At 37.9% G+C, this 25,281-nt stretch overlaps 1 long non-coding RNA gene across 5 annotated transcripts in view; it reads left to right on the top strand.

The window, feature by feature from the left end:
• The first annotated feature begins 23,900 nt into the window (after nucleotides 1-23,900).
• LOC107311904 (uncharacterized) overlaps nucleotides 23,901-25,281 on the top strand; it is a 46,043-nt gene continuing 44,662 nt past the window's right edge. For 4 of the 5 annotated variants that reach the window (XR_001554289.3, XR_001554291.3, XR_004306750.2 and 1 more), the window contains exon 1: nucleotides 23,901-24,020. This is a non-coding gene — a long non-coding RNA (uncharacterized LOC107311904). Of the gene's footprint in view, nucleotides 24,021-24,766; nucleotides 25,070-25,281 lie in introns of those variants that run through there. The other variant, XR_014944098.1, reaches the window with a different exon arrangement.

Below are 25,281 nucleotides of genomic sequence, written 5' to 3' on the forward strand. Positions count from 1 at the left end.
ACCCCCAAGCACCTCCCTGCTGAGATGATCCCCAGCCATATATATGTCCAGCATAGCTCCACCCCAGGTGCAGAACCTGGGGTATCTTCTTTTGTTGAAATTTGGTAGCTCTGAGTTTCCACCAGATCCCTAAAACCTGTAGAAATATCAGATGAACCTGTGGAGTGTCTCTGAAGTAAAGGTGAAAAGGAAAAACAGACTGTCATTTTCCTATGGTTTATTTCAGGGAAAATTTACTTAATGATTTTCTTCTTGTTCATTTTACTCATTCAAGATACAGCCATTAACAAATCCATGCCATCTTTGTAACGAAGAAGAAAACCTTCTGAGCTCCATATTTTAGCCCAAGTCTGACCTGAATAACTAAAGTTCAGTTACCTACAATCTTTAATCTCATTTCTATTGACTTTCATCTTAGGAGAAAGACTTCTCGCTGGTGAGCAGCAATACATGGAATATACATGTTCTTATTCTAAGTCGTTTTGTAAACCTTTCTTTATAAGGAAAAAAAAAAAAAAAAGACGTACAGAATAGGAAAAAAATGTGTGTGTACTGAAGGAAGCCTGCCCATCATTTATTCTGACATCTTACAGATATATAACTGTTTTATCATAAAAACCTGTAACTAAGTAATATTGATACAGCTCTGTGAGACTTATTGCTTCTCACCTTTTACTCGGACTTCCAGTTTTCCAGAACATATTCTATTTCTGTAGGCGTACTGCTAGCCCGCAATTTCGCCTGAAGGTGGCAGCAACTCCCTTCAATAGAAAATTTAAGTCTGTTGCTGCGCAGCAGATTAATCCTGTTATTGTCTAGGCTCTGTGCATTAGACTCACTTCTGGCCAATAAATGGAGATGTACTACTCTGTGCTCACTTTCTGGAGCAAAGAGCTTTCATTGTGAGAACATCTCTTGCATGTTTACTAATAGTTGCCTACAGGTAACTAGCAACGTAGAGTAATAAAAGCAATGTAGTTGAATCTTTAGCTACTTACATTTTATCATGCAGTAATACTGTCACAGAAGTCCCCTGACTGCAGCTACCACTTCCCCAGAACGCTTGTATAGGATGGCAACTGCAATGACCCCACAAAGAAGTGTGTACATTTGGGGTACCCTTCTTGCTGTACTGCAACTGCAACTCTTCAGGTTTTGGCTGCTCGGCTTGTCAGGATGGGGGGACCTGGAAGTGGTCCCATCATCCTTCAGTGGAGGCATTTGTGTCTTTTCCTGCAGGTATCACATGTGATTCATCAACTTGAGAACCCAGACTGATTGCCCCTGGGTAAAGAGTTGTAAATTTTACATACTTCTGTTCCAAGATGGTTTTATGATCAAAGTGTCCACAGACTGGGACTTTTTGGTTATCCTCACATAACCTTCCCTTGGGAATTCAGCACTGGGTGCCTCTCTTTCCCAGTTCATGAGGAGAAACAGCAATATTGTCTCTCACATTCCTTTCTTCTGATCTGCCAGCCTATGCTGAACACTTTGGAAGCAGGAGGTGTGCCTCCATGGTTTGCCCAGGAACAAGTACTGGGAGGGAAAGTTCCTCATCTGGACTGTGAAACCCTATGATTACCTTTGTAACATAAACAGTGATTCAATATCCACTTAGCATTAGGACAGTCCCAACTGCAACTCCTCTGTAAATGAGAGGGAGGGGGAAGTTGCACAGCTGTGAGAGTGAAGGCTGTGCTGCTGGGGACAGACTGGGTAGCTAATAGCTTCTCAGGCCCTTGGGTAGATCTGAGTCTCTAATAGCACAACAATGCATAAAACAGTTTAGCTGGCTGTAATGTATCAATCTACTTTTCATTTTTGATTTTATTTTAAAGATTACTTTCTGAGATGGTTCTGCTGAAGACTTTTACAATGGCTGGATAGATCTAAACTGTAACTGCCCTGACCTCACCAGCTCCACAAGGCTGAATCACATACAGCTTGTGCTTCAAGCTCTGAGTTCTGAGGAAAAGAAAGTGGAAAGTGTTTTGTGCCTCTGACCTCTCAAGTGTCATCTTCTTAGCAGCTTGAATCACCCTCCAAACTTATTCTATTATTAATCCAACTCCCTGACATCTGTTTCATCGTTTCCTGTCCAGGCAGTGATCCAAGTAACCAAAATAAATATATATATAGTTTTTTGAAGCAGAACACCTTGTCAGTAAGCTTGCAGAAATGACAAGCCACAACAAATATTCCTGATTGCATGAATCTCTATCATTACAACTTGAAAATCCTAGTGAGAGAAGAGATGATGTAAAGATGTATATTTATACAGAGTTGTTTTTTGCTTCTGTGTAACACACCACACACATCCTGGTCAGTGCCTGTTGCCACTGATGTCATTGTTTAAACTCAGTGGTGTGTGACATCAGTAGTGAAGTCATCCATAGGGGTACGTCACTGATTTACACTCATCAGTAAATAAACACCGCTTCCTAAAAAGTAGTAAAGATGAATGTGAGTGGATCAATAGTTTATCTTGATTAACCTAATTATTTGGATGGTAAAGAGCTGTCAACACCTTAGTACTATGACTAAAACTGCAGGCAGACAGAACATTAGTCAACACTAGTAATTACAGAGCTATGGCAATAACACCACATGAGGATCTGCTCTGTTAAAGGAGATGGTGCTGATCTTATTTGCTAGGACAAATGTAAATTCAATACTTCATCAAAATTATTTAAATTATCAGTGAGGATCAGAGTTTGGCTACCTAACCAGTACTGACTTCTGTAGCATAATTTTAAAGCACTAACTGCATATGCCAAAAACATGGGACTATGGCTGCACCGTTCACCTCTGTTTTATATTACCTTTTAGTAACAGTATCCCTATATTCTCTGGAGGAGCTAAAAATAGAGATTTTGTTTTATTAGAAGTGTGCAGAAGTCCCAGCAATGCTTTGGATTGCAGAACCAGGCCCCTGCAATCACAGGTGGCTGTGCAATGGGCCTTTGTTTGTAGAGAGTAGTCCTGAAATCACACGACCTTTCCTCCCACAGATCTCCCAAACACTTTATGAGGGCAGTTAAGCATTGTAACTACACATATGATACCTATTTAAATAGCAATAAGCCACATTAGGCTGAGGGTATGCAGTCTGCTGACATGTATTACCAGTGGCTGAATGCAGTATTACTTGTGAGACACCACACTATATGCCAGTTAGTCTCTCACTACAGGTGGGCAGTTAATTGCTGTAGGAGCACGCAGAAAATTAGATTCAACTGGAGTCCTAAGTGTGTAAATTGAAGTCAAAATTATCTGTCATGATAATGGTGTATCTTCTAATGGGGTTCTAGTAAGCACTGGTTGTTTAAATCAGTCACCATGCATCAGTTTTGAAGACAATTAATCTTTTTTTTTTGGTGTGAATTGAGATACATGTTAGTATGTGCAACAAGAATCTTTGATATACTGCGGGAAGCTTCTGGAGATTGCCCTGGCAATGTACAAAGGACAATACTTTGTGCTTGTTGTTTAACATGAAAATTACAGGAGGCAGTTTATACTTCATTTAAAAGCTGAAAATAGATTCTGTTTGTTCCGTGTTCAAATATGTGGTGTAGGCTTGCCCCTTAATAAAGAGTTTTGCTTTTCTAATGGGTAACTTTTTATGGAGTAGTCGTGGCACATGTAAAAATGATGACAGACAAACCACAGTCAATTAAGGAACTGATCTGGCTCACTTAATCCTGAAAAAGTTTTGATTCTGTGAATTTCCAAGATATGTGGTGCATTTTGAGGTTTCTGTTCCTGACCCTTGACACTGATCCTCTTCCAGTCAGCCACAGCAATCTGCTATGCTGAATGCAGCTTCTCTTGCTCAGAAACAGGCTCATGGGTAAGTTTGTGGTTCAGTGCTCTGTCAGCAGAAATGGCAAATGTGGTTGGATTGCTCAGCACTACCTCTGAACAGACCTTGGCTTTTTTTTGTGTTAAATGGAGATGCAACAGTGCTCATGTTACATGATATCACTAGTAGCCTCAGTTCATGTGACTTGTTCTTTTTTTCTTATATTCAGATCAGGCCAATAAAAGGGGTAATTAGTGGGAAAGTGGCCAGTGAGACATACTTAGGGAAAACAGAAGATAATGTAACTGATGTTGAATGTAAAAACAGATCTGTACCTATGTGCAGCTGTGCCTAAGACTTTGTATGTGTATTCTGAAGTTAAATTCATAAGCAGAGGTGGTTTTACGTATCTCTTATTTTGGTAGATTCTATTTTGGTCACTCTGGTAACATGCCTAAAAATTCCGTGGTAGGTAGTTGTTCAGCTGACACTGAAGCAAGAACATTTGAGAATCATAGAATGGCTTAGGTTGGAAGAGATCTTAAAGAGCACCGAGTTCCAACTCCCATGTGGAGTTGATGTCTTTACTGGTAGTTCTTCTTGATCTTGTTTCCAGCTATTAAATAAACGTGTACATATACACATGGATATATATATAGCAAGGCAGGCAAATACAAAAAACAAACCTTGCAAGTGGTTCTGCTTTTCTCTATTCAGGTTCCTCAGTTTCTGCCAGAATGTCCATGAAAAGTAGCAAAACTTTCATATGATGTATAGCAGTGAGGTGAGGGTGTTGGAATGGGAACTTCATGCTTTTATTTCTATATCATCAATTCAGTACCTGACCTTTGATGAAATTCATAACTGTTGAACAGCTCAATTTTCCTTCCAGTGGCCTTGCCTTTCACCTTCATTAATTCCTAAAAGGCTGCTAATGCTTCAGAGTCTTTTAGTAGAAAGGTTTTAAGGTATTTGAAACACTTCAGAATACATTAATGATGATGATAAATATCTTGCTTGTGCCTGTATATGTTTCTGTTTTCTTACTTTTTTTCCATTCTGCTTTTAACCCACAGCTTCTTATACAGTATGGAGTTTATTGGGTGGATGCATTTGCTAACCAGTGTACAGTATTATGGTCTCCCACAACACAACATGCATCCATCTGGGGCAAACAATATGTTTTTATATGCTTCTTTACATATACCCAAGTTATATTCTATGTATATCATAACTTTTGCAAATATTAGAAACAGAATATGGTAATGGAAATACACCCAGCATTTAATTAGAACACAAAAAATTGTTTCTATGTTGAGACCCATAGATGAATAAAACTTCCCCTTATTGGTGCCTGACTCATATAAAAGTGGAATTGGAAAGAAATACTCTATGTATTCCTTTTGTAGAGTTGATGTTTCCTGATATTACTGTTTCTGGCATCAAAGGTAGCAGAAACCCGGGGGAAAATGTGATAAAATCATAGTTTCTGTCTTCAGTGTTTCCAAAGAAGTTTTTCTTAGGCATTCAGTTCCTAATTATTCAAAGGTTTGTTTTTTTACAACTTTTTAAAAGTTTACTTGAGAATGGAAAAATCTATAAATTCCAAGGAACAGTTGTAAAGAGGTTGTGCTGGTAACTGAACAAAAGACTGGATTGTGTTAACTTAGCCAGGTGAAATGAATGCTATTTGTTCAATATTTGATAAGAGAAAAAGAGAGTTACAATTTTGGGGGAAAAAACCCAAACCCACCAAACACAGAAACCAAACCAAGAATATTGTGTATTTATGGGGCTGTATGTCTCTTCTGTGTAATACAAAGCTCCATAATATTCATGTTCACACTACCTGCCATCTATATGAAAAAGCATTAACATCTTGGAAGTATTCATAGTGATCAAAGAGACAGAGTGGGTTTCCCAGAAGTATCAATAAAATGCTCCCTGAAATCTATTTGTACCATAGTTACATTTTTCTACATGCTTTTCAAAAAAAAAAAAGTCCTTGCCTGCATACACAAACAAGAGTTCACCAGAGCTGCTGTAACAGTTACCTGTCCAACTATGAAGTGTGCATTTTGAGTTTGGAGAATTTTGCATGTCTGCCTAGAAGTCTGAGAAATGGTTCAAGCAGCTCTCAGATGCCACTCTCTTTTATTCAGTCTATAAGGAGCAGGACAGCATATGAAAAATTAAGTATTTTCTCTCAAAAGTCCAGAAGAATGTATTATTTTTGCATATGTGGCTGACAAAGCACCACACAACTCTCATATCCTCGCAGAAGGAGCTTTCAGAATCCTGCTTTCTCTAATCCTTAGGCCTTAGGTGTGACTGGAACTTATTACACTTTTTCATAACACACATCTGAAATAGGGAACCTTGCGTTAGTTATTATTTCTACAGCACTATTTTTGTTTTTATTTTTATTTTTAATGGAGTAACGGAGAGCATGGCATGTTGCCATACCCAGTTCTAAACTGAATTATATCTGAATTCTGCATATATTCAGGAAACAATAAATGAAGAGGCCACAAAGACAAACAGAAATTTGAAACTTCTGAATTTATTTATTTATTTATTTATTTATTTATTTTCTCTCTCTTAAAGAAGTATTGGAAGAAAAGATTGAAATAGTGCAGGAAGAGAAAACTGAGGGGAAAAAAGGTCAATACTATGTAAAGTATGACTGTAATGAAAAATTACTTTCTTTAGATGTTCATTTGCTTTGAAATCCATGCTGGGTCTCCTAGTAATGCTGAGCTTAACTTTAAGCCCTGCAGCTATGATTTAAAATAATATATATTTGCTCTTTCATCTCTATGCTCCATTGTATCATTTTCCATGAAAACACCTGGAAGGATCCTTAGAGCTCCTTATGAACTCTGACTCCAGAGAATTTCATCTTTAGATCTTACTGTGAAATGATACTGCACATGCCATGATCTGAAGAGCTGTCAGTGTTTTCTTGCTAATCTTTTGTATAAAATGTAACATATATTACAGGAAACTTGCAAAAGCATTCACCTGGCTAGCAGCCTTCTGCAAATTTGTTTCTTTTTCAGACTGCAATCTGAGCTCAGTTTTACTTAGAAAACCAAAGTACCAATCTGATTGAAAGAAACATCTTTAGAATTTCTAAATCTAGAAGTTTTAGGCATGTTAATCAATACACCAGTTTCAAGTACCTAATTTCCAAAAATATGTCTGGTTTTAAGCTATTTCATTTTTTTCTTTGCATTATCTTTCTTCTTCTTTTCTTTATTTTTTCTTTTCTTTTTTTTTTTTTTTTTTTTTCCTACTATTAAGAAGGCCTTTGCTCTCCATGCCAGTGAGAAGGACCTCATGCCCTTGTTCAGCCTGGAGAAGAGAAGGCTGCAGGGTGACCTCATTGCAGCCTTTCAATACCTGAAGGGAACCTACACCCAGGAGGGGGGTAAACTCTTCAAAAGGGCTGACAATAGCAGGACTAGGGGAAATGGTTTTAAGTTGAAAGAGGGAAGATTTAGGTTGGATGTTAGGGGGAAGTTCTTCACTAGGAGAGTGGTTAGGCCCTGGAACAGGCTGCCCAGGGAGGTTGTGGATGCCCCGTCCTTGGAGGTGTTCAAGGCCAGGTTGGATGGGGCCCTGGGCAACCTGATCTAGAAAATGTGTATGTTTGGTGGCCCTGCCAGGCAGGGGGGTTGGAACTACATGATCCTTGAGGTCCCTTCCAACCCAGGTCATTCTGTGATTGTGTGATTCTCTTTATCAGATACTCATATTTCTCCTTTGCAATTGAAAACCCATAAAATCTTCAGAGAACATTTTGTAAACTAAGGAATACTGAATTCACTCTGAAGTTGATTAGTGGGTAATCTCCTATGGTTAATCAATGGGCAAAGATAAAAACAACCTTTAGAGAAAATTATAGATACAATCACAATTTATGATGATTTTATCAAGGATTTTTAGTAAAATCTTTTGGGCAGTCATCAGGTGTTAATATAATTATGCAGCACATAAAAAAAAACTTCCTATATTGTTCTACAGCTCCTGAGAGCTACTTGTATGTTGCTTCTTTTCCATAATTCTTGATAAACAGAAAAACAGCAATATTTCTGTTTCAGAAACTGACCCAATGCCCAGAACCAGAAGAGCTTTTTCAGGATTTAGGTGAAGAGGACAAAGGACTTTTTTCATAGTAATGAATTTTTTGTAGCATAAATTTCCAATTTTACCAGTTCTTCAGGACAAAGAAATGAAAGAGAGAAACAAGAAAGTTAAATTCAAACTGTACTGCAGTGTGGCATGATCTGGGAGAGTGATACTCTCCCACATGATCCACCATCTGAGTCAGTCATCTCCCAGCAAAGTACGTTCATACTGCAAAATTTAGACTGGTTATTTGAACATAAATGTTACTTTGGCTTTGTGAAGTTCTGACTCTTGACTGCAGCCTTTTGTAAGACACTTTGATGGGTACTGAAATGCACAGGAGGAATCTGGAGGACTGTTGGACATTGTTGTGCTCATCAATGTTGATTTCTCTGTGTGCGAAAATATTGGCATTTCCTCCCTCATCTTGAATTAGGAAGAAAGTTGCTGGTTGCTGGGGAGGTGATCCTTATCCCCTTATTACTGTTGATGAGGCCATGCTTGGAGTGCTGGGTCACATTCTGGGCTCTTCAGTACAAGAGAGACTTGGACTTACTGGAGAGAGTCTAGAAAAGGGGCACCAAGATGACTAAGCAGCTGGAGAACGTGTCCTGTGAGGGCCTGATAAAGCTGTAGCTGTTCAGCCTGGAGAAGAGAAAGCCTGGGGGGATCTATCACATTGATGTTAATGAATGTATGAAGGGAGGGTGAAAGAAGAATGGAGACAGTGATGTACAGTGCCAGAACAAGGGGTAACAGACACGAACTGGAATATGATCTGGAAAGCAGTGTTTAAAAATGACACCATTTCCTTCATAATTAGTTCCCAAAAGATACTGAGATTGGCCGTCTTCTAGAATTCATAGTCTCACCTGTCTAGCTACAGCTGTTTCCACATCTGAGTGGACAGTGGAGGGCAGGAAAAGATAATGAAGACCTTCTCCGTTCCCAAACCTGCCAGATATAAAGATCTAGGCCTTGTAGTGGCAGCCAGTGCTGACTCCATCCTTGTCCCACAGGACAAGCTGCCAATGGCTGTACAGCTGGGATTTGTCACAGGGAATAACAAGGCAGTGGCCAGCTTGTAAGTCTAATGCTTTAGGAGAGCCAGACCTGCTCATATCACCCTGTTGGAGTCATCAAAAGTGAGTATACATGCCACCAATGCAATTGTTTGTTAAATACAAGAATAATCTGAACTATTTTTTTTTTTTTGGTTGCAGTTTTTCTCTAGATCTTCCAAAAAGCATCTTATTTAAGAAAGTAAATATGACAAATTTTAGGTTGAATTTCTTTTATGGCATATTAAAATGACCTGGCACACAATTCCTATAAACTGGTGCATAAGTTGATTACCTTTTTTTTTTTTTTTTTTTTTTTTCTCAGATTTTTTTCTGTAAGCCTGGCATAACCTTACCTGAGTTTTTATATAGCCTCAATATACCTTAATCCAAATAGAGCACTGTAGCATGGCTATTACCAGAACTTGAACAGTAGGATTTGCTAAAGCAGCTTACTGGTATGAGTTCCTTTAAGCCACTTGTCACCATTCTCACAATAATTTACACAACTTTATGCAATAATATGTAATTACTGTGTGCAAACTCAAGGAGAGAGACTTGCCTGCATTCAGTTATGAGTGTCCCAAACAACTGGGGAGAGTGGCAGTTTCCTATTTAACACATATTACGTTAGCAATGTAGCTGCCCTGCATCCAAGCTTATGAAATGAAATCAGTACCATCAAACAAGTAAATGCCTTTTACAGTCTTTATTGTAAAGGAAAAAAGACAAAAAAGAAAACCATCACATAATCTGCAGGCACTAGAAGTTTATCAGCACTCAGATAGCCTTCCTGTCTTTGGCTGAGCTTTCTGACATTTTGAGTTAGTGTGCCTGGACAAACTAAGAAACACAAAAGTCTGTTATCACTGTGTATGGAGAACAAGCTAGTATCTTTAGATACATAGAGAGAAATAATGGATTTAACAGACCAGGAAATGCTGATTTTTAAGAACAGTTGATTCAAGTAATGAAACAATGAAACCTCTACATGTGGATTTCAAATGTTGGGGAAAGGTACAAGGCTGGCACTTCTACAGATTTTACAATCTCTCAGCCCTGGCTGTTCCTCCACATGACTGTCAGCAGCTGTATCAAACCACTTAACTCTGGGAACTCCAAGTTATAAGTTGGTGTCATGGAGCCTAAGCAGCTGCAGAGAATTACTTAGCTTGAAAGCAAGATGCTTGTTCAGGGATTGAATTGGGATTTTATTTTTCACAGTTGCAGTCCTGGAAGCCTCCTGGTGCCATCCACCTTCAGCAAAGCATTGTTTGCTAAGGGCAGAATCCATTTTTTAGATTTTCAACATTTTGCTAGGTTGATTGCTGGCATGTAAAAGTCATCTGTGATTTGGCACACTTTCCAGATTTATCTCTGTACAGCACTGATGTTCCTGGAAAGCGTCTCTCTCTCTCAATCTCTTTTGTATTTCTTTTTAACAAAAATGTAACCATGAGGAGTTAGTGAATATCTGAATATCTGTCAAGATCCTCAGATCTGGTTATCATCTGGGAAAACGTGCTTTAACCAAAGCATGAAGAATGCCATTTTAGACATGCAAGTTACTGCCCTCAAAGACTGGAGGACATTTTTTGGCACATGACATGCAAAAGAGCAGATAAGATGGCCTGATGATTCTTCCTGGCTTCACCTTCTAATAATTTGCTTATTACATCAATGGGATTAGAAATGTCTTTTGAGAGATGTGATGTCCAGGCCATTTTTTTGTCTTAGTTCAATAGTGTCTCTGACTGAGAAACCATAAATACAACTCACTTGATGTCCTCCAAACACAGGAACAGCCTGATGTCTCTTGGATTAGCTTAGTCCACGTAGTGATTAAAAGATCTTATGTGAAGCTTAAACAAAGTTGTTTTTCCTTCAGTCTAGCAACCAGCAATCACACTAGTAGGCCCAGTTATGTTATGTTATGTTGTAACCCTGCTGGTTTCAACAGAGTCATGCTGGTGTTGAAATGATTTAAAGGACCACTGAGTGAAACACAGCAGCTGAAATATAGAGACTGTCAAAAAAATCCCACCAAATCTAGAAAATTGATAGGCAGCTCTTAATCATTTATTTGTTGTTATTATTATTTCCCAAGACATGGACATTTCAGGAGACCTTTATCAAATAAGATACTGAAAGTAAGGTCTGGACATTTTTTCCCAAGTGTCTCTTTATCTTTCCCTCAGCTCATCACTGCTCTTTCCTCAGTGTATTCTTCAGAGTATTGTTCAGCTCATGGAGGCTCCTACCATTTCCTCTAGGAGCTTGTCTGAATGCTGCAACTGAGCAAAAAGAGTACTTTTCCTACTTTTGTTCTGCTTTGTATTGACTCCTCTGATTTGAATGTTTTTCCACATATTGTTTTTCATCCCCTCACACCCTAACAAGATATTATCTTATAAGATAGCACAATCTATTACGAAATACTTAGGGCTTGCCAGAAGTTTTTATTAGACACTTTAATAATGATGTTTAGGAGAGAACTGGGAATTGCGAAGAACAAAGAATCTCCAGATGTCCTAACAATGTACAATGTACGATTTGAAGAATATTTCTCTACTTGAGATGTTTCTCATTTTCCTTTGGAACACTATGATCCTGCATTATTCTTGTGTGATTTATGTGAATACAATTTAATTTACAGTTTGTTTCATATTAACCCTGTACCCTGAATTTGTCTGCTTTACTACCAAAAGTGCACTCTTTGCTACTCCTTCTATTCTGTGTGTGGTTCTGAAAACTTGCATTATTAAAAATGCTATATCTGAATGTAACATCTTGCAGCACACCTTCCCAGACAGGGAAAAAACTGCAGAGAAATTAACCAGGAGATTTTGACATATGTCTTCTGAACAGCAAGCTAATTCTCAGCTTCCACATTTTGTGCTATTTGAATTGCATTGTGCAGAGTCACATGCTTTAAGCTAATTGCTCCCATGCAAAGCTTGTAGGAAGCAGAAAAGCAAAGTTCCTGCGGTAAGTTTTTTGGGACTGAGCTGAGGCTGAAATAGAAAAATCCTTTCTCCACTCTGGTTTTCATCTTCAGCTTAATGTCTGTCTATTTCTTTCTTTCTTCCTTCCTTTCTTTCTTCCTTTCTTTCTTTCTTTCTTTCTTTCTTTCTTTCTTTCTTTCTTTCTTTCTTTCTTTCTTTCTTTCTTTCTTTCTTTCTTTCTTTCTTTCTTTCTTTCTTTCTTTCTTTCTTTCTTTCTTTCTTTCTTTCTTTCTTTCTTTCCTTTTTTTTTTTTTTTTTTTTAAACCTGTGACAGGTATATTTGAAACTTGTGGATTTCTCATGATAGTATCATTTCAGCTGTCATGCAAGTTTTATCTGTGGAAGAACCATACTTGACCAAATAGTGTATGGAACACAGGATAGGAATAGACTGTTTCAAGGAGCAAGATTTAATTCCAACATTTTATTTAAATATGTTCATGTACACACGTTTTCTTGTATGTTACCAGTTCTGTCTTTGCAGGCATAATGACTGTTCTGGAAAATGCTGTCAGTGGATTTTCCATTTCTGGGCACCTGTAATGAATGGGAAAAGGTGCAGAGTGGTACCAGTTTAAAACTCTCTTGTTTTTATTAACAGCATTTCAAGAGGTTTCTTTATGTTGTTTTTTTCTTTCCAAAACTTACCACATTTTTCCTCAATTACATTTGGATTTTTAGCAGAACTGTTAGTCACAATCAATTCACATCTTTAAAATGAATTATTGTCTTTCATTTGTATAGTGGAAAACAGTCCTGTAACTCATCAAGTTTTGTTCCTTAGCAGTACTTCCTTAACTTCTATGCTAGTGAGAAGATTAAGCTACTTTCTAGAGGCTACTTGTCCCCAAAGACTATTCCTCTAACACTGTGCTCACTTTTGGTGAGCTGTAAAACCTTTAGCACAGGCTAAGTGCTTGAGTATATGCTGTCATGAGCTCAGTCCTATCAACCTGAAGCCAAACTGAGTCTTGCTGGAAATGAAGAAAAAAGTGAAAATTTAGAACAGAACATTTACTTAGATGAAATGAATGAGTCAGTTAGGATGACCACTTCTTTGGAAAACTGCCATTCCTGTTCTTGACAAAATCAGGAGGTAATCTGCCTTTTGCTGAAAAAATGCCAATTTAAACTATGTTTAGAAGTGAAGGGCTGTTTTTTAACTTACGGGAGCTTATTAAATTTGTTTTGCATCTAAATCTGTCTGCACATAGTTGGATATATCCAAGTAGTTTGTCTTGCTAGGAGTGTATGTGTTATATTTATGGAAATGTCTTTCAACTTAAAGGATCCCAGTGTGCTTATGAATTCTTTAATTCATTACTGGAATGAATTCTCTTTTCAATAAATTATGAGGTAAGTCTAACAGAAGTCGAAGTGATAAGTCCAGAATTGTTACAGGCAAGAAAAGAATGTGTTGTTTTTTCTCTTTTTCTTTCTGTTTTGTGCTATTATGTTTGTTGAAAAGCATTTTGATGTGTTCTCCTTTATGAGACCAATGTGTCTATGCATACTTGAAACGAACCAATTTTATTCATTGCTCTGTGTTGATTAGAATGAAAGTCTCTGTGGGAGAGGGAAACTGCAGTTATGAAAGGCAGCCCTAAGCCTTCTAGAAGTTGTACTCTTGCTAAACCAGCAATTAGTGGGTAATTTCATGAGTTACTGAGTGAAGCTGGTAAGGTGTGGGGTATGCGGGTGGTATAATGATGTCTTGTAACCCATAATTCTGTCTGTTCTTTTGCTTTTTTTATGGGGGTTATAACTTCACCAAAGCCAGTTTTCTATGGGTGTTGTAATATCCAGATAGAGCACATGACTGAGAAATACTGTATATGTTTAAAGTAGACACAGCTGTAAAGAAACAATAGAAAAGAGACTACAAGTATGTTGACATCTCAGGGCTCCAAAACTGGAAAAGCTGGAAATCTGAAGGTGGAGGTGTTGAAGGGTAGTGCAAGGAGGCTGAAGAAACCCCAATGACACTGTGGAAAATGTGGAAAACTGTGAAACAGTTTAGGCTGTAGCTTACTGAAGGACTAATACAAATGTGGGAGAATGTTTAACTATCTAATTTCTTTGAAATGAGGTCTCATCCCGGAAAGGGAAGTCCACCAGCCTAAAGAAAGTGAAGAGAAGGAAGAGGAGAGCAGAGGTGAGGTATGGATAGCTTCCCTGCTTCAGAAAGATAGAAGGTAAAAAATTCCAAAGACTGGAACAAAAAATTCTGATTGAGATCTGGAGTCTCATACATTTTGTGTATCTTATTCAGGATTTGCCCACATGCCTATGAATGTATTGCCTCATAGCACACTATAGTTTCTGTGCCATATGTTTCCGTTATCCTAAATCTATGCCTTAGTTTCAGCTGGAACACGGTTGATATTCTTCATAGTGTCTGGCATGAAGCTGTGTTTTGGTTTAAGGAGAAAAGCAGCATTGATAGCACACTGATGTTTCTAATTGTTACTCAGCAGCACTCTATAAAGCCAAGGACATTTTAGTTTTCTTGGTGATGGTGTGGGGATAGAATTAGTGCAGATGACTTAAACTGGCTATTCATACCACATGACATCATATGGAAGGAAAGTTTTGAAAGTGTTGGAAGTTCGTCAGACTTCCTTCCACTGATCAAGGGATAGCTGGGTATCCATTTGTAGATTGCATGCGCATTACTTGCTATATGCAGTCATGTATATTTGTCATTTTCACTCTTCTCTGTCTCAGTTTTGTCTCAACCCAGAAGTTCTACATTTTTTTTTTGAATTTTCTCCCCTGTACCTCTAGGAATGAGGGTAATGAATGAATGACTGTGGTGCTGAGCCACCTGCTGGGTTAAACCACAGCAGTCTGTGCTCCATACAGAACTAAGTCAGTGGCACACTCAGATGAAATGAACTTATTAATTTACCCTGAGTGTTCTGTCCTCTGTCCATTTGCATCACAGATGCTGGGATTTTTTTTTTAAAGTTCCAAGAATAAAATACATGTAATTCCAGGAAAAAAAAAGACCAAATTTCAGAAAAAATGGAAACTGCAGAAAAACATAGGTTTGGAAAACATGATTCTACTTCAAAAGCACATAGAAACAACTTGAATGATTAATGGGTTAAAAAAATATTTCCTATGGTTTTCAGATATCCCATCCCCGTTGGCTCTTATTATGAATTACTATTTTTGTGTGAACACAATCTTTATTCCTTTGAATAAATATAAAGAACTTTATATTACTCACAGCCTTCAGGATTTCATGGATATTTTTATGGGAATGGTTTATCATTTTTCAAAATCAGTTCTGCCTCTGGGATGTTTAGTATAATGTTATTAATCATTACACAGATAGGTTTTCTGGAAATATTGGTGCTGCCATCTATCTGGCTCAAGGCAAGCAAGCTAGAAATACCATCTGTGATTCTCAGTAACTGCCAGCCTCTTTACCCTTGCCCTGTTCTGGGAAAATCACAGGATCATAGAATTGTTCAGGTTGGAAAAGACCTTAAAGATCATCAAGTCCAACTGCAGCCTAGCCACACTACCCTAATTGTAACAGCCCACTGCTAAATTGTGTCCTTCAGCATCACATCCAACCAGTTTATAAACACATTCAGGGATTAACTCTTGTAATGAAAAGGAGAGTGCTCTCAGAGTTGTATAGATCTGGCACCAGTGCACCAGCAGATCTGCTCCTGCTAAGCCTATTCCTCCCAGACTCTGATGCTCAGCACCTTTTTACTAGCAGAGGTAGACCTGAACCAAAATACTCAGCAAAAGGCTTCTCAGTTTCAAGGATGTTCTATGTTACCAGTCTTTTGAAATTCAGGCCTTTGTAGACCTGTTAAGTCTCCTTATTGGTGTTATGCAGTACTTTCAGATAGGAGTAACTGAATTAATTAGGAGTAATTTAGCAATTAACTGAAATGCAATGTTAGTGATTGCCTGTCTTTTCCATTCATAAGTAATTGATATGATTTTTCCTAGGGTAATGAATTCTTTAGTGTAAGAAAATGTGAGAGGGTGCTCTTTTTGATAATCATAATTCGTTTCCCAATGGAAGAGAAGGAAAATGTACGTAGGTGTGACTGGCTCAATCAAAACATTTTTTGAGATCTTAGGAAATTCCCCAAAATGCTACCTGCAGTAGGACTTCCTAAATATGACACCAAAGCTTTTCATGAAGATTCAGAGTTTAGAAGCAGGCCATTTATCACAGAAGAATAAATAATGTTTTTTGAATGAAAAACTGCATCTGGCTTAAAATAATAATGAACAGTGGAATCAATCAGTTGATTCATGTGTACTTAATAATTTAAAAAATTGTCCTGTCCCTTTGTTGATGACATCAGTGAAAACACTTCCTTTTATGTCAGCAGGCTAGGACTAAACAGTAACAGAGAAATCATTTATTTAGAAGGTGCCAAATCTTCAAAACGCTAAGCAGTTTCTGCAGTGTACTGAATACTTTTATTTTGCACTTGATCATAGGGTTAGGCTCAGCACTATGAACAACTCTCTGTTACGTGGCCTCTTCATTTAGGAATCATTTAGAGCTTATCAGAGCAAAATTTCCATGTAGGAAGAAGAAAGCTTTCAGGTGATTCCGTTGCCCCCAGTATTTAGATCAGAGCTGAAATTACATCTGCTGCTGCAGTGCTTTGTGTTGCAGAGACCATCATATATTTATCCTCCCATTTCCCCCTAGTGATAGTCTCGTTTCTGTCTTGTCACTAATTTTGCAGAGTATCCCTGCTCTGCTGGCTTGTAAGCCTCTTCCAGCTTCTAGCCTACAGCTTGTCCTGCTCATCTTCTGCGCATTTATCCATAATCCATTATTGTCCTTCAGTTGAATGGCTAAGTACTGTTGTCTCCTTTATGTTTGTCCTCATAATAATTTATATTTCAGGCAGCACACTTATTCCTTCAATTTTTATTCTGCTCACCTAAACAAGTTAAAATTGTTTACTTTTTTTCTTGTAAACAGAGCGGTACTAAGTACTCTAGATAAAGCCTCACTGCTGCTATGTACAATGGCATTAATACTTCCATATCTTATCTAAAAGTATCTGTTTAGAGTAATTTTAAGGATCACATTAGCATTTTTATTACAACATTGCTTTAGTCATGTTTTTCTCCTTAAAAGGGAACCTCAGGCTTCATATGTGATGATACAGTTTTTAACAGAATCAAGATTTCACCCACTGCCTTTGCTTTATTTTTATGATTCTGTCATTTAGCATCTTGTCTACTACATGTTTTGACATTGCTTATCACTTGTCATACTTCTCACACTATGAGTCATACACTCTTTAATTCAGGGACCGTCATTTTTTCGGAGGTCTTTAAAGCTACTGTAGCATTACATACACATGCACACACACAAAACAAAACAAAACAAATCAAAATCAAAACAAAACAAAAAAACACTACCATAAACAAGTCACAAAGTAAACATGGAACAGAACAACCAAGTTCTTTGCTGCTGTTATTTCTTCAGCAGTCAGAAGCAGAGGACTGGTCTTTGCTAAAATTTAGAAAGCAGAAACAAAAGAACACTTGTTGCTAGAGTCAGAAAGAACTCAACAATTCATAAATCTAGAGACCTAAACACTGACTGTACTTGCTTTAGAATACACGAGTACAGCTTAGAGAGGATGAGAAGTCAGTTTTCAGAATAAGGAGACACCACAGCTAAGTAAATATATGAAAAGACCAGACGCTAGGGAAGGATATAAAAATGTGGAGGTATCTCAAAAGAAACCATAATCAGCAAACACAGAAGCAGACATTATTGGAAAAATGTTGCAATTTCATGAAATCTTAACAAGCCAAGCCACAAGTCTATAGCTGCAGCAGCTGTTCATTTCACAGCCATGGAACATGGAAGACGTGGTGCTTGAAGATATGCCAACAAAGTACAGAAGTCAAATGTGAATCCACTTTTTTTTTTTTTTTCTTTTTTTTTTTTTTTTTAATTTTATTTTTAAAACAATACTTTGCTCATTGTAAAACAATACCTTAGAGAGAAATTACTTGCCTATTTAGACTCTGGACCTAGTGAGCATATTGGCAGTAAACTGTGTTTTGTTACCCCTACTGCATAGTCTTATTTCATTTATAAAGAGAACCATGGTAATGATTCAGAACTGATTACTTCATCTAATTTAGCATGTATGATTTAAAAACTTAAGTTCAAGCAGGCTACAGACAAGCAAAGCACCATTCCTACCTGTTCTGGGCCTGTTCTGGGTGATTTTTTCAGTTGGCCCTGCCATGGCACAGGAAAGGAGAATACTTGCTAGAGTTTTCTCACCAGTTAGAAACGCAGAGGCTTTTAATTAGTTCTTCATTTATTTTGATTATGCAAATATATATTTTTTTCTTCTTCTGTCTTTCAGTAGGCAGGAGGCAAATAGCTTCCAGAATACCGATGCTAAGAAACATACAAAGGTGGTTCTGACTAGTTGATGGTGACTGGTCAGTATCAAATCTAAATGTCTGTGAAACTTGCTTTGAATTAACTTAGTTCTGAGTTTGTGATTTTCAGTAGGCCTTGCAGCTATTGCAGATTTTTTCAATTAAACCCACTATGCATGGTAATGCTAAAGAATATATAGTCAGTCTATGGTCTCTCATTTCTATGCTAAGATGAATAGAAATCATTGGTTTTCAGGAGGTGATGGAGAGAGCATTAACCTTCAAGAGATCACTGTAGTTTGAAAAGCAAAGTCTGAAAATTCTGAAAATAAATTATGTCGTACAAATGTCTTCAAGTATATAAAAGACAGGTCTGTTGTTGAACAAAAGCAACATGCACAGGCTCTTTCATCATCTGATTTCTTGAAAAGGCCATGCTCTGTGGCTGGAAATTAATAACATATTGAAGCACTTGAAGTTGATGATATGAGAGAAACGAATTACCTCTGGAACTAATACCAAACTATTTCAGTTAATGTTATCTCCTACTCTACTTCAAAAACTTAACCCAAAGCTGACCCAAAACACAATACCATCTTTGTAAAATCTCTGGTTTCTGTTGGAAGAAATACAATGAGACTGAAGATACATGCATTCTCTTAGTCTGAAGTACTTCCGACTATAAAGTGCTTTTTGAGAGTGGCAGAGCTGCACAGAGAATTCTGAATGAACTATCTTAAAGTGCACAGGATACTGCTTTCAGAGTTACCTTTCTCCTATGCCATACCACTATTTAAGAAAGCCCTCACCTCTTCAGAGATATGTGATTTTGCATTAAGCTTGCATAAGGGGCTCTGTCCAATCATTCCAGCAGTCCCCATCAGTGACAGTTCCTTTGGGTAGGTGGTTATAAAGCAACCCAGTAGCAGTGAGGTCTTCAAGTTATTTGTTCTTCTACAAAGCAAATATTTGATTTTGTACAAAGTAAGCATGTGCATTCAGGGACAGAGAATGGTCTGGAGGACATGCATGTTGATGCAGTACAGAGAGGATTACAGAAGGTATTAGGTCATCTGCTTAAGTCTATTTCAGAACTCTGTCCAGCCTTCATATTTCTGAGCTCCTGAAATATTGAGTCAATCACTCTGTTTTTGATCAGGGCAAGCTTTACTAATTTCTTTATAGAGCACATATGGAGCTGTCACTGGACTCTTTAACTGACACATTTACAGTAATCATTCATCTGGCACACAGGCATTAGCACATAAAATGCTATGTTTGCAAAGTTAACTTTAATAATAAGATATTAAAAATGTTCAGCAGACTTCCCCTCGTTTTTGCAGAAAAGAAGTCTGTGGGGTATCACATTCGCTCGTAACTGTGCACAACAAATAAATAGCAGTCATCAACTGTGATCTGCCACAGAGAAATAGTTCTCTCTTTACTGAAAGGGCAGCTACATGGGTTTATTTTTTCAGAATGGTGAATTGGACTGTCCAAGCTTCACACCCGTCTTTCTTACTTTCATTTCTGTATATTCCACAGAATGTGACTAGTCATAACTAAAATACTATTTTGTTCCTTGTTCCACGGGTTCTTCTAGCACAAAGCTTTGGCACTTTTGCAAAGGTTAAACATAAAAATATGAGGTTTGCCTTCCTGATGAATTGTAAAGAATGCTTTGGAAACATTTGGAAACCTCTGGAGGTGTGATGCTTCATTTTTCCTGAGTTATTTGAAGCTCTTGAAGATGTGTCCTCCTATCATTAAGTCTTACAGGCTTCTTCTGTTTCAGTAGAAATGCCATTATTTAGGGCAGCAAAGAGGTGCTCGATGTTTCCATTTCTGTCTCCTAGTTTTTGATTACTTGAATGCATGTACCTAGCTAAGGGGCAACAAATTATGGTACAAGCAGATTTGTATTCATCTCAGGCAAAATGTTTTGATTTTCATGCTTTCCAGTAGTAGCAATTTGTGCTTGATGGTCAGTAACATAGATAAGTTTTAAAAGCTTTTTAAACCACTTATTTTGACAAGACTGTCAGAGGTCTTAAGCAACCCCATATACAATGTAATGGTGAAAAGTAGCACAGGAAAAATGTTCATGCAGGAATGTCTTAGCAGGGATATTATTAAATAAATAAAATATCTCCTCCAGTGGCAGTGATGCTTCTTTACAAGCATTGTAAGCAAACCAGTTTCAAGGTGCAAATTTCTGGCTACTCATTTCTTAACAATACTGAAAAAGATTAGGAACAAAAGCAAAACTTGTGAGACAAACTTTCTTAGTTTTGTATCCTTGTTCTGGAAAAAATGATCCCTTTTGCAGCACTTCTTGTCAACCACTTAATTATTACATGACTGAAGATCTACTGCAAGGGATAATCATTCAAAAATTGTACATAGTTTTTCCTGCATGAATTATCCCTGCATCTCTTACATGGTTTGATAAACAATTGAATTACTGACATTTAAAATGTCCTTACTATCATCAGAGTTAGCACAGGTAGAAATAAATAAAATCCATTTACACCTTGACTTGTTATTTTGGGTGTCCTGTAAATTCAGACAGTAAGTTACATTTTTTGAGGTTTTCTTTGTAAATAGAAGCACTATGCACCGACATGTTGAAAAACAGCATCCTCCTTCCCTAGAATAAAACAAAATACAGTTGAGTATCTGGAGAACATTTAAGATGTCTGGACAGAGAGCTACATGTGCACATAAACAAAAAGCACACTGACAAAAGATTGTTTATTTCTGATAGTAGTTGTTTCTAATGCCTGGATATTTTTACATTTTAAAGATAACAGCGATTTTTTTCTGCAGAGGTATCTGGAGTACTGATGTTCCATCACATAACTTATGTAGTTCTAAATTAAGGATGACAGAGCTATTTCACAGTTAAAGTGAAAGGGGACAAAAGAGGGTAAAATGATAGGATTTTGGTTTTGAACTACTATAGAGAAAAACAAAACAAAAACAAACAAACAAACAAACAACAACAACAAAAGGAATACCAGGTTTTTGGTAATTAACTCCTGACAGAATTTCCCAAGAAAAGAACAAAGCTGAAATATAAGACTACGGAGAATGCTATTCTGAATATAAATGCATTCAGTATGAGATTTCATTTTTTTTGAATGAATCTTGGAAGATTTGGTAGATGTAGCCATATTCAATAGAAAGTCAAGGAAGCTAACAGATCTAGATTGCATTATAAATTCTTGCCTATCCTCAGGTGGAAGACAAACAAGCAAAGTGCCATAGCTACAGCTCAGATGAAACCCAATAGACAAAATGTTGAAGATGGAAACAGCAGTAGCTTGGGCAGCATTTTTCCACTGGTATTATCAACTGAAGGCAGAAATGTTTGCAGGCCAACCTAGTGATTTATAATGTGTTGCAAAAAAAAAAAAAAAAAAAAAAAAAAGAGAAAGAAAAAGCAGAAGAAAATATGGAGACCACTTGGAGAAAGAAAAATCTGAGGTACAGAGGTATTTTCTACTGACTTCAGTGAGCAGTGACACTGAGAACGCTGTTAATACTGAAAATAAATGCAGGCCAAGTTGAGTCAAACGGCTCATATTAACTCATTAAAAAGTCTGTTCTCTTGGAAAAAAGTGTGCACAGAATTATTGTGTTAGCTGGAAAAATGTTTGTAGTAGTTCCATACTATTTTGTTTCATCACACAAAGCTGATTGTACCATCTTGGATTGTACGCACTGTATGATTTTTTTAGTTCATAGTGCATTTGACATGGCAGACACAATATGTAGACTCATAGGCATGCTTGCAGGTAAGTGCAATCAGAAAAATTAATTGTGGGGAAAAAAAGTATGAAAATTAAATATCATTTTAATTTTTTTTTTTTTTTTTTCCAAAATAACTACCTGGTTTCTACCTCATAAAATTTCAAAATAGCAGAGTTGGACAAAGTGGTTCGAAATCTAATGACAGCAGTTTGACTGAAAACTTAAACCCACTACTTATGTAGTAGCAGAAACTGACATCTTACTTGTAATGTAAGCTGCAGAGTAATGGATGGACAGGTCAGGCATCTACATGTATTTCATGTACTGAGAATCTGCATTAGTTTGAAAAGGAGATCCTGGTTATGCCTTAATGAGAAAGATCGGACATAAGAGATAGTAGAGATCCAAATCTTGTGTTCATCATGTTTGCTGAAATATTATCCAATGGATAACTTAGGAATATCTGAGACCCAGTGTGGTGGCAAACAAACCAGCAAGCTGCTGATTTGATCTGGAAAGTCTAAGGCATATCGCAGATGAGAAGGATTGAAATGGTCGATCACTTTCTCTTGTGAAAGTGAGGACTCATAAGAGCAATAAAACACTGCATGAACTAGAATGCTCAGGGCAGGGCTAGTAGCAATGCCCTAATATGCACTGTACTATTTCAGAAGCAGGTTAGTTAGCTTCTATGCCTATTTTTGCATGACATGATATTTGGCCAAAAAAGTAACCTTTACTCAGAGGGGAAAAAAAGGATAAATAGTTCACTTAATAAATGCATTTATTTTTTTTTTTTTTTCCAAACAATGAGACACTTTTCTTTGACTTTTTCTTTTGCGTGCCAAGAAGCTCATTTCAGGAAAGTACAGAAAGGACACAAAACGTGAATGCAGCGTGTCCCTCCAACATACTGTACAGATCTTGAAGTATAAAAAAATGCACAAAGTAATGAAGAAACAAGATCTGACCAACCAGCTTTTCATTCCAGAATTAAAACAATAACCTGGACAAAAAGCATAGTAAAAGTTCAGCTGGAATGTTGCATGGAACAGAAGGGCTGGCAGTTTTAGAGGCATCTCACTTTCAGAGAATCAGCTGAACAAATTACTACCTGTGTCTGAGTAGAAGACTGTAGAGACTTGAGCTAGGTGCCTCTGAGTGCAGCTGAAGCACTGCTTGCTTTTCTGAGCCAACAAAATTCTCATTAGCTCATCCACATTTGTGTGAGGGGAGCTGAACTGGCATGAGGAGAGGAGAGGAAGGAGAGTAAGTGTTGGGGGAGAGCAGGGACCTCTGAGATAAGATGTTGATGAGAAGGGCCAAGGGTCTTAAGTCAATTGAGTCAGCATTATTTGCTCTGTCTCCTACTCCATAAAGGTGGCACATATTCCTGCCAAGCTGCAATTTGGCTAAGGCAGATAACACTCAAGTGAAAACTGAGCTTGAAAATTCCTATTATTTTTTGTTCATTACAGAAAAAAATACTGACAAGTCTCTGAGAGCTGAGAGATTGAAGGAAGCGTATTTTCTGACACTGAAAAGAACTCAGTCTGAGTGAATAAATCAGAGAGAAGAGCATGCCTCTTCTTAGAGTTTATTACCCTAATAACCATTGCTATGTACTTTAAAGCAATATCCTACATGCTCATTGGTGCCCAGAAAGGGAGGAACATGCAAATCATACCCTGTGAAATTCTGTCTAAAACATCGTTGCTGCAAGCTAGAAAGCAAGAAGACTGATACCAAACTACTCCAGCTCAGAGCATTGCTGCAGTTCACAGAATCAAGAACATTTCCACTCTGTTCATTTTCCTGTGGTGTAGGTGCAAGAAATGGCTTAAGGTATGTGTACATCTGTGACCATAGCTCACCTAGGCGGGTGGCCTGGCAGTCTCAGCTCCAGAGCCCAGCCTGAGGCTGGCTGTGCTCCAGGAAGGCAGTGGGGAGTGTGCAGGGCTGCAGAAGCTGCCCACGGCTCCATGCTCCCTCACAGCAGTGTGGGATGCTGACCTCCTCGGTGTGCTGGGAGCTCAAGCTGGGTGGGAGCACCCTGGGGAACCCAGCCAGTTGTGCTGAGCGCTGGTGAGGGACAGCGTATTTTGCTGTCTAGAAGAAAAATGTTGTTATGTCTAACATTTAATGCAGTGCTGGCACCGTGAGGCTGCAGGCAGATTTGTTTATTTGACAGGCTCTGCTAACTTGACTTTCTAAGGGTAAAAACCTACATTCCTATTTGGAAAGGCTTCCTGAAGGTGGAGTGACCGCATGGATCAGCAGTCTCTCAGGAGAGCTGGCAAGGTGTGCTTGGACAGGGCCCAGCTCAAGGCCAACATGTCATAGCCTAACGCAGCCAGTGGTTTTGCGTGTTCTTGCAGGAGCCTCCCAAAAGCCCGGTCCTCTGCAATGCATCTTTTTGATCTGTTCCGTTATTCTATCAGTAAGATTCAGCCATTGTGGAATCAAAAATGGGAGTTACTTGAAAAATATTTCTTGTTTCTCCTGGTTAGGGAGTCATGCTGGTTAAATTATATCTTCAAGGAAAGAAATGCTTGCAGATACTGTTGATGACTCAGTTGGTTTATAAGACAGACTGTTGTTTTAAAGGCAGCATGTGCTTGTTCAGTGGACACCCTCGGTGCCATCAAACGTTAGTAACACTGACCAAAAAAGGTATTTCATCTTGGATTTGAGAAAGTATAAATATTTGCGTCAACGGAAAAACATAGCTGAAGTTTGAAAAGGCCAGTGGAAAAACAGTAAGCCCCATCATATCTAGAACTGGAACTTTATAAAACACCTTTAATACGATAAATATCCATCCTTTTTGTTGAAATGTACTTCATGTGCTATGTCTGTACTAAGGTCTGCAAGGAGAACCATTGATATTTGAGGTGAGTATTATGAAGACTTTGTAAGAGTAGAGGAAGTTTGTGCCAGGAAGACTGTTCCTACAAGTGTCATTGTACCGATATTAAAAGTGACTTTTTGCATCAGTAGGCACCATGAAGGCAGAGCTGGAACTCAGAACTGGGAAGAGGCAGTAGAGCCATGCCAGAAAATAGCGTAAAGGGTGTAAAGAGCCAGAAACTAATGATGAAAACTG

This window comes from Coturnix japonica, chromosome 3, assembly GCF_054131305.1.
Source record: "Coturnix japonica strain WE chromosome 3, WE-NBRP24, whole genome shotgun sequence".
Taxonomy (NCBI): domain Eukaryota; kingdom Metazoa; phylum Chordata; class Aves; order Galliformes; family Phasianidae; genus Coturnix; species Coturnix japonica.